General features: G+C 49.1%; 1 protein-coding gene across 1 annotated transcript in view; it reads right to left on the reverse strand.

The window, feature by feature from the left end:
- Positions 1-308: 308 nt before the first annotated feature.
- LOC134573511 (class II histocompatibility antigen, M beta 1 chain-like) overlaps positions 309-12,284 on the reverse strand; it is a 29,829-nt gene continuing 17,853 nt past the window's right edge. The window contains exon 6 of the mRNA XM_063433285.1: positions 309-1,215. The gene's annotated coding sequence lies outside the window, so the exon portion shown is untranslated. The remainder of the gene's footprint in view (positions 1,216-12,284) is intronic.

Consider the following 12,284-nt stretch of genomic DNA (forward strand, 5'->3'; position numbering starts at 1 on the left):
GTTATGTAAAGTAAAAAAATTGATACAATTTAGGGTTAAGCGCATTTAGTATAGAAATTAAGGGCAGTTGTTAGGATGAAGGACAGTATTTAAGGTTAAACTAGGCATTTAGAGGAATACATTAAGTAAGGGCAGTATTTAGGATTAGGGATAGTAATTAGGATTAACAGTGGGAAGGAGAAACAGGGGTGCAAAGAAGAGAGGGGGAGAGCAACAAAAACAAAATTTGAAAATGAACAAAGCCAACACATGCATGGCAACAATCGAAAACAGACTTTATTAGGTCTTCTCTAGTAAAAAAAAAAAAATCACCGTATTATACTGAGCTTTATTGCACCCAAAAATAACTAAATTAGACACTTTGCCAGCCATTGGAAAACCATTTATAAAGGCCACACGCACAGACACTCCCCTCTAGATATAGCCCATTTAGAAATATCCTGGAGCTCTTTCCGTGAAAGATGGTGAGCCTACTCACACCTGATCACGACTACAGCAGAACACAGAGAAAATCCATATACGTGAGAGACAAGCTATGTGGCCTGAGCATGATTTGCCTATGAGTGTATTTTTTTATTCATTTTTGTGGCATCAGAGGGACTTGTTTTGCATCCAGAGATATCTGCATCCAGTGATTGGGGATTCCATAGTGACCTGCAGAATACAGAGATATCTTCATCCAGTGATTGGGGATTCCATAGTGACCTGCAGAATACAGAGATATCTGCATCCAGTGATTGGGGATTCCATAGTGACCTGCAGAATACAGAGATATCTGCATCCAGTGATTGGGGATTCCATAGTGTTCTGCAGAATACAGAGATATCTTTATCCAGTGACTGGGGATTCCATAGTGTTCTGCAGAATACAGAGATATCTGCATCCAGTGATTGGGGATTCCATAGTGTTCTGCAGAATACAGAGATATCTTCATCCAGTGATTGGGGATTCCATAGTGACCTGCAGAATACAGAGATATCTGCATCCAGTGATTGGGGATTCCATGGTGACCTGCAGAATACAGAGATATCTTCATCCAGTGATTGGGGATTCCATAGTGACCTGCAGAATACAGAGATATCTTCATCCAGTGATTGGGGATTCCATAGTGTTCTGCAGAATACAGAGATATCTTCATCCAGTGATTGGGGATTCCATAGTGACCTGCAGAATACAGAGATATCTTCATCCAGTGATTGGGGATTCCATAGTGACCTGCAGAATACAGAGATATGCTTGTAATGTCATATATAAAAGATACATAGAAACCTGCTTTAGTTATTGAGCACAAAATAACCTTAAAGGACCACTAATGAAGTGGTCTGGGTGCCAGGTCCCTCTAGTTTTAACCCTGCAGCTGTAAACATAGCATGTATACATTAGGGTTAATCCAGCCTCTAGTGGCTGTCTCACTGACAGCCGCCAGAGGCGCTTCCGTGCTTCTCACTGTCAAAATCACAGTGAGAAGACGCATTGAGTAATGCTTTACTATGGGCGGTTTGAATGTGCGTGCAGCTCTTGACGCGCATGCGCATTCGGCGCTGACGTCGGCAGGAGGAGGAGAGTTCCCCAGCGCCGAGCGAGCCCGGCGCTGGAGACAGGTAAGTCGCTGGAAGAGTTTTAACCCGTCTTTAACCCAGCAGGAGGGGGACCCTAAGGGTGTGGGGTGGTGGACCTAAAGACCCTATAGTGCCAGGAAAATGAGTTTGTTTTCCTGGCACTATAGTGGTCCTTTAAATTACTCCATATCTCTTTTCACATACTTAAAGGAACACTTTGAGAGCCAGCATAAATTAAGTGTATTTGATAGGTTTTGATAGAATTTGGTCTCATGTAGTGTTTAAATCTCTGTAGCTGTGCTTTAAAAAAAAAAAAAAAAAAGGTTTTTGGAGGTTTTTTTGCAGCATAACCCTGCACTATTTGATGTGTTCTGAGTGCATACTCAGCTCAGCCAATGACAGAGCAGTGTGAGGTGAACTGCTTACCTGAGTCCGCCTTCACCACCATTCACAACACCTCTCAACATTTAAATGGACAAAGATGGGCACTTTAATTTTAGGGGTGTGGAGATGTGGCCAGGGGCAGGGCTGTTCTGAGACAGTATGTGACTTACTGCTAACATTTTATGTAACTAAAATGTAATTTAGAACGAGAACAATGTATCTTATTTATACAGACTGATTTCTAAACCCATTTTTTTGTTTATTTAAAAAAAATATTTATTTTGGTTTTGATGTAGTTTAACCCCTTAAGGACCGGCCTGTTTTTGCGATGTTGTACGTTAAGGACCAGAGCTGTTTTAACACTTTTGTGGTGTTTGTGTTTAGCTGTAATTTTCCGCTCTCTCATTTACTGTTCCCATACAAGTTATATATTGTTTTTTTCAGGACAAAAAGGGCTTTACATACCATTATTTGTATCATGTCATATATTTTACTGGAAAAAAAAAATATGGTGAAAAATTGAAAAAAAAAACTTTTTGGACTTTTACTTGAAAAATCTTTTACTTATCTACAAAAGCTAATGAAAAAAACTGCTAAATAGATTCAAAATTTTGTCCAGAGTTTAAAAAGACCTAGTGTTTACCTGCTTTTTTGCTTTTTTTTGCAAGTTATATGGCTATTAGTAATGTACCGAACTGTTCGCCGGCAAATAGTTCCCGGCGAACATAGCGTGTTCACGTTCGCCGCCGCAGGCGAACACATGGGCGGTTCGATCCGCCCCCTATTCGTCTTCATTGAGCAAACTTTGACCCTGTGCCTCAAGGTCAGCAGACACATTCCATCAAATCAGCAGCAGACCCTCCCTTCCACACCCTCCCACCTCCCTCCCAGCATCCATTTTAGATTCATTCTGAAGCTGCATGCATAGTGAGAGGAGGGAAAGTGTAGCTGCTGCTGATTAGATAGGGAAATTGATAGCTAGGCTAGGGTATTCAGTGTCCACTACAATCCTGAAGGACTCATCTGATCTCTGCTGTAAGAACAGCACCCCAAAAAGCCCTTTTTAGGGCTAGAACATCAGTCTGCTTTTTTTGTTGTTGTTGTGTAATGTAATTGCAGTTGCCTGCCTGCCAGCTTCTGTGTCAGGCTCACAGTGCATACTGTGCCCATTTGCCCAGTGCCACCACTCACTCACTGCTGGTGTCACAATAGCTTAAGCTTGCATTTAAAACCAAAAAAAGTTTTTCACTGTAATAGATTGAAGAGCAGTTAGTTGTCTGCCAGCTTCTGTGTCAGGCTCAGTGGATACTGTGCCCATTTGCCCAGTGCCACCACTCATATCTGGTGTGACTATAGCGTGCCTTTAAAAACAAAAAAAGTGTTTCACTGTAAGCTAATAGCAGTTAGTTGTCTGCAAGCGTCTGGGTGTCAGGCCTTCAGCGTGTGCTCTGCCAACCTCAGCAAGTGTAATTTGCCACTCATATCTGGTGTCTCTATAGCGTGCATTTAAAACCCCAAAACTTTTTTCACTGTAATAGATTGAAGAGCAGTTAGTTGTCTGCCAGCGTCTGTGTCAGGCTCAGTGGATACTGTGCCCACTTGCCCAGTGCCACCACTCATATCTGGTGTGACTATAGCGTGCCTTTAAAAACAAAAAAAGTGTTTCACTGTAAGCAGTGGCGGATCCAGAGCCTGATCTCGGGAGGGGCACTTGTAGATTATTTAAAGAAATAATCCAGACACAATAACCACTACAGCTCAGTGTAGTGGTTATGGTGTCTATAGTGCCGGGACCCCCTCCCAGAGTAAGTAGTCAAACCGTTTAAGAACAGTTTGACAACTTACCTGAAGTCTGCTGGGAAATGGGGCTGTAGTAGTGCATTGGAGCAGTAGTGTGTGTGAGTGGTGCAATGTGTAAGGGGTGCAGTGTGTGTGTGAGGGGGACAGTGTGTGAGCGTGTGTGAGAGCGGCAGTGTATGTCAGGGATGCAGTGTATGTGTGGGACAGTATGTGTGTGTAACAGTTGCAGTGTGTGTGTGTGAGTATTGCAGTGTATGTGTGAGTGTGGGCAATGTGTGTATATGGGGCGGCAGTGTGTGTGTATGAGGGGGCAGTATGGGGGGCAGTACAGGTCTATGGGGGTCAGTGTGTGTGTATGAGGGGGCAGTATGGGGGCAGTACAGGTCTATGGGGGTCAGTGTGTGTGTATGGGGGCCAGTGTGTGTGTATGGGGGCAGTATGGGGGGCAGTGTGTGTGTATGGGGGGCAGTATGGGTGTATGGGGGGCAGTGTGGGTGTATGGGGGGCAGTGTGGGTGTATGGGGGCAGTGTGGGTGTATGGGGGCAGTGTGGGTGTATGGGGGCAGTGTGGGTGTATGGGGGCAGTGTGGGGGGCAGTGTGTGTGTGTATGGGGGGCAGTATGGGTGTATGGGGGGCAGTGTGGGTGTATGGGGGCAGTGTGGGTGTATGGGGGCAGTGTGGGTGTATGGGGGGCAGTGTGGGTGTATGGGGGGCAGTGTGGGTGTATGGGGGGCAGTGTGGGTGTATGGGGGCAGTATGGGGGGCAGTGTGTGTGTATGGGGGGCAGTATGGGTGTATGGGGGGCAGTATGGGTGTATGGGGGGCAGTATGGGTGTATGGGGGGCAGTGTGGGTGTATGGGGCAGTGTGGGTGTATGGGGCAGTGTGGGTGTATGGGGCAGTGTGGGTGTATGGGGGGCAGTGTGGGTGTATGGGGGGCAGTGTGGGTGTATGGGGCAGTGTGGGTGTATGGGGCAGTGTGGGTGTATGGGGCAGTGTGGGTGTATGGGGGGCAGTGTGGGTGTATGGGGGGCAGTGTGGGTGTATGGGGCAGTATGGGTGTATGGGGCAGTATGGGTGTATGGGGCAGTATGGGTGTATGGGGCAATATGGGTTATGGGGGGCAGTATGGGTGTATGGGGGCAGTGTGGGTGTATGGGGGGCAGTGTGGGTGTATGGGGGGCAGTGTGGGTGTATGGGGGGCAGTGTGGGTGTATGGGGGGCAGTGTGGGTGTATGGGGGGCAGTGTGGGTGTATGGGGGGCAGTGTGGGTGTATGGGGCAGTATGGGTGTATGGGGGGCAGTATGGGTGTATGGGGGCAGTGTGGGTGTATGGGGGGCAGTGTGGGTGTATGGGGGGCAGTGTGGGTGTATGGGGGGCAGTATGTGTGTAATGGGGGGCAGTGTGTGTGATATAAGGGTATGGGGTCTTTTTTTTTATATTTTATTTAAATAAATATTCTATGTCCCCCCTCCCTTCTTACCTTTACTGGGGGAGGGGGGACATTTCCCTGGTGGTCCGGTGGGCGATTCATTGATGGTCCCAGTGGGGAGAGTTCACTCTCGCGAGATTTGGAGCGTTTCCGTGGTAACCGCGGCAACGCTCCAAATCTCGCGAGAGGAGGACCCGGAGGAGCTGCAGCCTGACCTCCGGGTCCTCCCTCTAACTCCCTCCCTCCCCCGCCGGCCGCCAGCACAGTGCCTGCGGACCGGGGAGGGAGATCTGTGATCTCCGGTCCGCACGCACATTTAAGGGCTGGCAGGGGAGGGAGAGGGAGACCGTCGGTATTCTCGGGGGGGGCAATTGCCCCGTTGCCCCCCCCCTGGATCCGCCACTGACTGTAAGCTAATAGCAGTTAGTTGTCTGCAAGCGTCTGGGTGTCAGGCCTTCAGCGTGTGCTCTGCCAACCTCAGCAAGTGTAATTTGCCTCTTATATCTGGTGTCTCTTTAGCGTGCATTTAAAACCAAAAAACTTTTTTCACTGTAATAGATTGAAGAGCAGTTAGTTGCCTGCCAGCTTCTGTGTCAGGCTCAGTGGATACTGTGCCCATTTTCCCAGTGCCACCACTCATATCTGGTGTGACTATAGCATGCCTTTAAAAAAAAAAAAGTGTTTCACTGTAAGCTAATAGCAGTTAGTTGTCTGAAAACGTCTGGGTGTCAGGCCTTCAGCGTGTGCTCTGCCAACAGGGGCGGGCTGGGCCGGGGGGCAGGGAGGCAATTGCCCCCCAGGCCGCCCGAAATTATTTTAGGACCGGCCGCGGCGGGCCGGCCCTTTAAATGCTGCAGCCGCCGAGCGCTCTGTAAAGAGCGCTCAGACGGCTGCAGCTGCTTTTCCCTCCCTCCCCTCCCCTGTAGGTGGCCGAGCTGCACTCCGGTCCGCGGTCCCGGCCGGAGTGATGGGAAGGTGCACACTGAGTGTGCACTTCCTGTCAGTCCGGCCGGGTACAGGAAACAGAAACTTCTGTTCCGCGCGGAACAGGAGTTTCTGTTTCCTGTACCCGGCCGGACTGACAGGAAGGTGCACACTGAGCACCTTCCTATCACTCCGGCCGGGACCGCGGACCGGAGTGCAGCTCGGCCACCTACAGGGGAGGGGGTAAGAAGAAGGGGGGGGAAGTAAGAAGAGGGGGGGAAGAAGTAAGAAGAAGGGGGGGGGGAGAGTAAAAAGAGGGGAGGGAGGGGGGGAAGAGTAAAAAGAGGGGAGGGGGGAGAGTAAAAAGAGGGGAGGGGGAGAGTAAAAAGAGGGGAGGGGGGAGATTAAAAAGAGGGGAGGGGGAGAGTAAAAAGAGGGGAGGGGGGAGAGTAAAAAGAGGGGAGGGGGGAGAGTAAAAAGAGGGGAGGGGGGAGAGTAAGAAGAGGGGAGGGGGGAGAGTAAGAAGAGGGATGGGGGGGAGAGTAAGAAGAAGGGGGAGTAAGAAGAGGGGAGGGGGGAGTAATAAGAGGGAAGAGAGGGAGTAATAAGAGGGAAGAGAGGGAGTAATAAGAGGGAAGAGAGGGAGTAAGAAGAGGGGAGGGGGTATAATAAGAGGGGGGAGTAAGAAGAAGGGGGAAGTAAGAAGGAGGAGAGATAAGAAAAAGAGGGGGTAAGAAGAAGAAGAAGGGGGGAGTAAGAACAAGAGTGGGGAGTAATTAGAAGAAGGGGGTAAGAAGAAGAGGGGAGTAAGAAGAAGAGAGGGGAGTAAGAACAAGAGTGGGGAGTAATTAGAAGAAGGGGGTAAGAAGAAGAGGGGGGTAAGAAGAAGAGGGGGGTAAGAAGAAGAGGGGGGTAAGAAGAAGAAGGGGGAGTAAGAAGAAGAGGGGGGAGTAAGAAGAAGAGGGGGAAGTAAGAAGAAGACGGGGGTAAGAAGAAGGGGGGTAAGAAGAAGAAGGGGGGTAAGAAGAAGAATGGGGTAAGAAGAAGAAGGAAGAATGGGAGTAATTAGAAGAAGGGGGTAAGAAGAAGAGGGGGGTAAGAAGAAGAGGGGGGAGTAAGAAGAAGAGGGGGGAGTAAGAAGAAGAAGGGGGTAAGAAGAAGGGGGTAAGAAGAAGAAGGGGGGTAAGAAGAAGAATGGGGTAAGAAGAAGAAGGAAGGGGTAAGAAGAAGAAGGAGGGGGTAAGAAGAAGAAGGAGGGGGTAAGAAGAAGAAGAAGAGGGGGTAAGAAGAAGTAGGAGGGTTAAGAAGAAGAAGGGGGTAAGAAGAAGGAGGGAGTAATAAGAAGAAGGGGGTAAGAAGAACAAGGGGGGGAGTAAGAAGAACACAGGGAGGAGGGGGGGTAAGAAGAACACAGGGGGGGTGAGAACACACAGAGGGAGGAGTGAGAAGAACACAGGGAGGGTGGAGGGGGGATGAGAAGAGCACAGGGAGGGTGGGTGAGTGTGAGAAGAGACCGCTAGGGGAGGGTGGGGGAGAGGAGAGACCACTAAGGGGCATGGGAGAGCTCTAAGGGACAGAAGGGACAGCTCTATAGGACAGGGGGCAAGACAGGGATCTCTTTAACACTACGCGCGCGCGCACACACACACACACACACACACACAATGCATCCCTATACATACACAGAAACACACAATGCACCCCTATACATACACAGAAACACACACTGCATCCCTATACATACACAGAAACAGAACATGCTTCCCTTACACACAGAGAAACACACAATGCATCCATTACACACACACACACACAATGCAACCCTTACACACAAAGACAATGCATCATTTGCACACATACACAGAAACATACAATGCAAACCCTTACACACACATGCAAACACACACACTGTTTTTCTTACATACACACAGAAACACAATGCATCTCTTACACTCAATGCACACACATACAGACACACACCTTGCATCCCTTATGCATACAAACACAGATTCACACAATGCATCCCTCACACACAACCAGAAACACATAATACATCCCTTATACACAAATACACACTGCTTCCACTACACACAAACACACTGCATCACCTGCACAAACTGGTATCCCTATACACTACATACCATAAGCACACATATGAGATAACACATAACACATCCCCTACACACTCCACTCCCTGTGAGCGAGCTCATGGGTGGGTGGAACATATAAGTGGACTTATGAGTGGGCCTTATGGGCATACTCACCGTCAGGCACTGGGGCCCAGACCTTGAGCTGTGTAAGAGGCCCCCAAAAAATGGAGCTGCTTCCAATTCTCCCAGAACGTTGAATTTTGTGACCACAGTTGCAAACAGCCTCCAGAGGTCCTGTTCTACACCAGACCAGTGGAGCCAAACTGCAGCCCATCATCATCCTCATCTAATTGTAAGTAGGCAATCTAGTATATTATTAGTGACACTAATCTATAATTGACCTCACATTAAAGGGACACTATAGCTTAATGAAGTGGTTCTGGTGTCTATAGCTGGTCCCTGCAGGCTTTTTAATGTAAACACACACTGTGTGCAGCACTGGCGTTAGTTCATATGGCAGATCATATGGGTGGGGCATTGTGATGTCACATGGGGGGGGGCGGCAAATTTATATTTTGTCTAGGGCGGCAAAAATCCTTGCACCGGCTCTGATCCTGGGCAGGTGCACCAGTCTACTGGTGACCCACAGGAGGGGAGTGCACTGATTGCACTGCACTCTTCTCCTGCCCAGACCCGTCTTGACCGCAGTGCAAGTGCCCTCTGCCCCTAATTTACAGTGGCTCACACTCACAACAAGCAGTGCCTAGAGCCCTTTGCAGAGACGGAAACAAAGAGGTTCTGCGGCAGCTGGCCGCCCTGCAAGCATTACATTAAATAGCTGTTCCCCATGCAGCCACAGGTGGCGTTGTGCTGGGAGACTGTGATTACTCTTCACTTCCTCCCAGCCTACAGAGCAGCGCATGGGAGAGAGAGGAGGAGGCATGATTTAATCTTGAATAAATCCTCTAAGCAAACCTTTATAAATTTGGGGGGATCCGCTCTGTTTCCACAGTTTATTGGTGTTTACTCTCATCTCTGTATTAATATTGAGGGATGTCTAAGTAGTAACATCAGTGTGTGTCAGCAGGGCCAGCCGTTAGGGTGGGCAAGCTGTGCGGTCACGCAGGGTGCCATGACAACAGAGGCGCCCGGCGGCCAACACAGCTCACAAGTTGGGTACACCAGCATATTTAATTTAAACGATTCGCTGGTGGTCCACTGGTGCGCACCAGCAGTAGGTGCAGTCAGATCATATCCTCTCCCTCGTGGTTCCGGCGCTCAGTTAGTGAGTCAGAGCACAGGCTCAGAGATTCTCAGCCTGTGCTCTGACAACATTGAAAGTCAGAGCCGTGAAGGAGCGGGTATGGCAAAGAGCTACTGATTAGCATAACATCAATATCCGTTATAAAACCAGAAAAAGGTGGGCATGGATGGTGAACTGATTTGGTGGCGCAATGGGCCACTTGACTGGTTTTGCCCCCCAGGCCTAAGGCTGCCGCCCTCCCCTGTGACTGCCAACCTCAGCAAGTGTAATTTGCCACTCATATCTGGTGTCTCTATAGCGTGCATTTAAAACCAAAAAACTTTTTTCACTGTAATAGATTGAAGAGCAGTTAGTTGCCTGCCAGCGTCTGTGCCCATTTGCCCAGTGCCACCACTCATATCTGGTGTGACTATAGCGTGCCTTTAAAAACAAAAAAAGTGTTTCACTGTAAGCTAATAGCAGTTAGTTGTCTGCAAGCGTCTGGGTGTCAGGCCTTCAGCGTGTGCTCTGCCAACCTCAGCAAGTGTAATTTGCCACAAATATCTGGTGTCTCTATAGCGTGCATTTAAAACCAAAAAACTTTTTTCACTGTAATAGATTGAAGAGCAGTTAGTTGTCTGCCAGCGTCTGTGTCAGGCTCAGTGGATACTGTGCCCATTTGCCCAGTGCCACCACTCATATCTGGTGTCTCTGTAGCGTGCTTTTACAAAGAAAAAAAGGTTTCCAGTGTAAGCTAATAGCAGTCAGTGTCCTTAAAGCGGGTGTTTCAGGCCTTCAGCGTGTGCCCTGCAGAACCCTGCCAGCGTACTTTGACAGTTGCCACTCATATCTGGTGTCTCTGTAGCGTGCTTTTACAAAGAAAAAACGTTTTCCAGTGTAAGCTAATAGCAGTCAGTGTCCTTAAAGCGGGTGTGTCAGGCCTTCCTTCAGCGTGTGCCCTGCAGAACCCTGCCAGCGTACTTTGACAGTTGCCACTCATATCTGGTGTCTCTGTAGCGTGCTTTTACAAAGAAAAAAAGGTTTCCAGTGTAAGCTAATAGCAGTCAGTGTCCTTAAAGCGGGTGTTTCAGGCCTTCAGCGTGTGCCCTGCAGAACCCTGCCAGCGTACTTTGACAGTTGCCACTCATATCTGGTGTCTCTGTAGCGTGCTTTTACAAAGAAAAAACGTTTTCCAGTGTAAGCTAATAGCAGTCAGTGTCCTTAAAGCGGGTGTGTCAGGCCTTCCTTCAGCGTGTGCCCTGCAGAACCCTGCCAGTGCACATTGCCACTAATATATGGTGTCACAATTTTGTGCATTTAAAACCAAAAAACTTTCTTCACTGTTATAGATTGAATAGCAGTTAGTTGTCTTCAAGCGGGTGTGTCAGGCCTACAGCGTGTACTCTGCAGACCTCTGCCATTGCACATTGACACTCATATCTGGTCTCACAGTAGCTTGCACGCATAGTACCACTAATCCCCCAAAAAATGACAGGCAGAGGCAGGACACCCCGCAGGGGCCATCGTGGTCGTGGTGCTGTGATTCCCTTTGGCCCTAGAATAATGCCCAGTTTTCAGAGGCCACGTACCCTGAACTTGAAAAGTTCTGAGGACGTAGTTGACTGGCTAACACAGGACACCCAATCTTCTACAGCCTCCGCTCGGAACCTTGACGCACCATCCTCCTCCAGCTTAGCTTCAGGCACCTCTCAAGATACCACTCACCCGCCTGCCGTCACCACCAAAACTAGCACCACAGCCGCTTTACTTGGTATGTCAGAGGAGTTATTCACACATCCGTTTGAAGAAATGAGTGATGCGCAACCATTATTGCCAGAGGATGTAGATAACAGGGATATGTCTCAGGCAGGCAGCATTACACACATGGACGTAGGGTGTGATGTTGATGATGATGTTGTATCCGCTGCTCCTTCCTTTGCTGAGTTGTCAGATACAAGTGAAGCGGTTGATGATGATGATGCGTCCATGGATGTCACGTGGGTGCCCGCTCGGCAAGAAGAAGAACAGGGCGAAAGTTCAGATGGGGAGACAGAGAGGAGGAGGAGGAGGCGAGTTGGAAGCAGGGGGAGGTCGTCGCAAGGAGCTAGTGGCACAGTCAGACAGCATGCATCGGCATCCAGGGTCAGCCCGAAAGCACGCCAATCAACACATGCTGTGTCCACCACCAGAATGCCGTCATTGCAGAGCTCAGCAGTGTGGAATTTTTTTTGTGTGTCTGCCTCTGACAACAGCGATGCCATTTGCAACCTGTGCCAAAATAAACTGAGTCGTGGGAAGTCCAACACCCACCTAGGTACAACTGCTTTGCGTAGGCACATGATCTCACATCACAAACGCCTATGGGATCAACACATGAGTACAAGCAGCACGCCTACTCTAAGCCGCCATCCTCCTCCTGGTCCAGCATCTTTAGCCACGTCAACCACTGCTGTCCTCCTTGCCCCCTCTCAACCATCCGCCACTCCGTCTCCCGCCTTGAGCAGTTCCCGCTCATCTGCCCACAGTCATGTGTCTGTCAAGGACATGTTTGAGCGTAAGAAGCCAATGTCAGAAAGTCACCCCCTTGCCCAGCGTCTGACAGCTGGCTTGTCCGAACTATTAGCCCACCAGCTTTTACCATACAAGCTGGTGGAGTCTGAGGCGTTCCAAAAATTTGTAGCTATTGGGACACCGCAGTGGAAGGTACCCGGCCGAAATTTCTTTTCACAAAAGGCAATCCCCAACCTGTACTCGATTGTGCAAAAGGAAGTAATGGCATGTCTGGCACACAGTGTTGGGGCAAGGGTCCATCTGACCACTGATACCTGGTCTGCAAAGCATGGTCAGGGCA

The sequence above is a fragment of the Pelobates fuscus genome, chromosome 9 (assembly GCF_036172605.1).
Source record: "Pelobates fuscus isolate aPelFus1 chromosome 9, aPelFus1.pri, whole genome shotgun sequence".
NCBI lineage: Eukaryota > Metazoa > Chordata > Amphibia > Anura > Pelobatidae > Pelobates > Pelobates fuscus.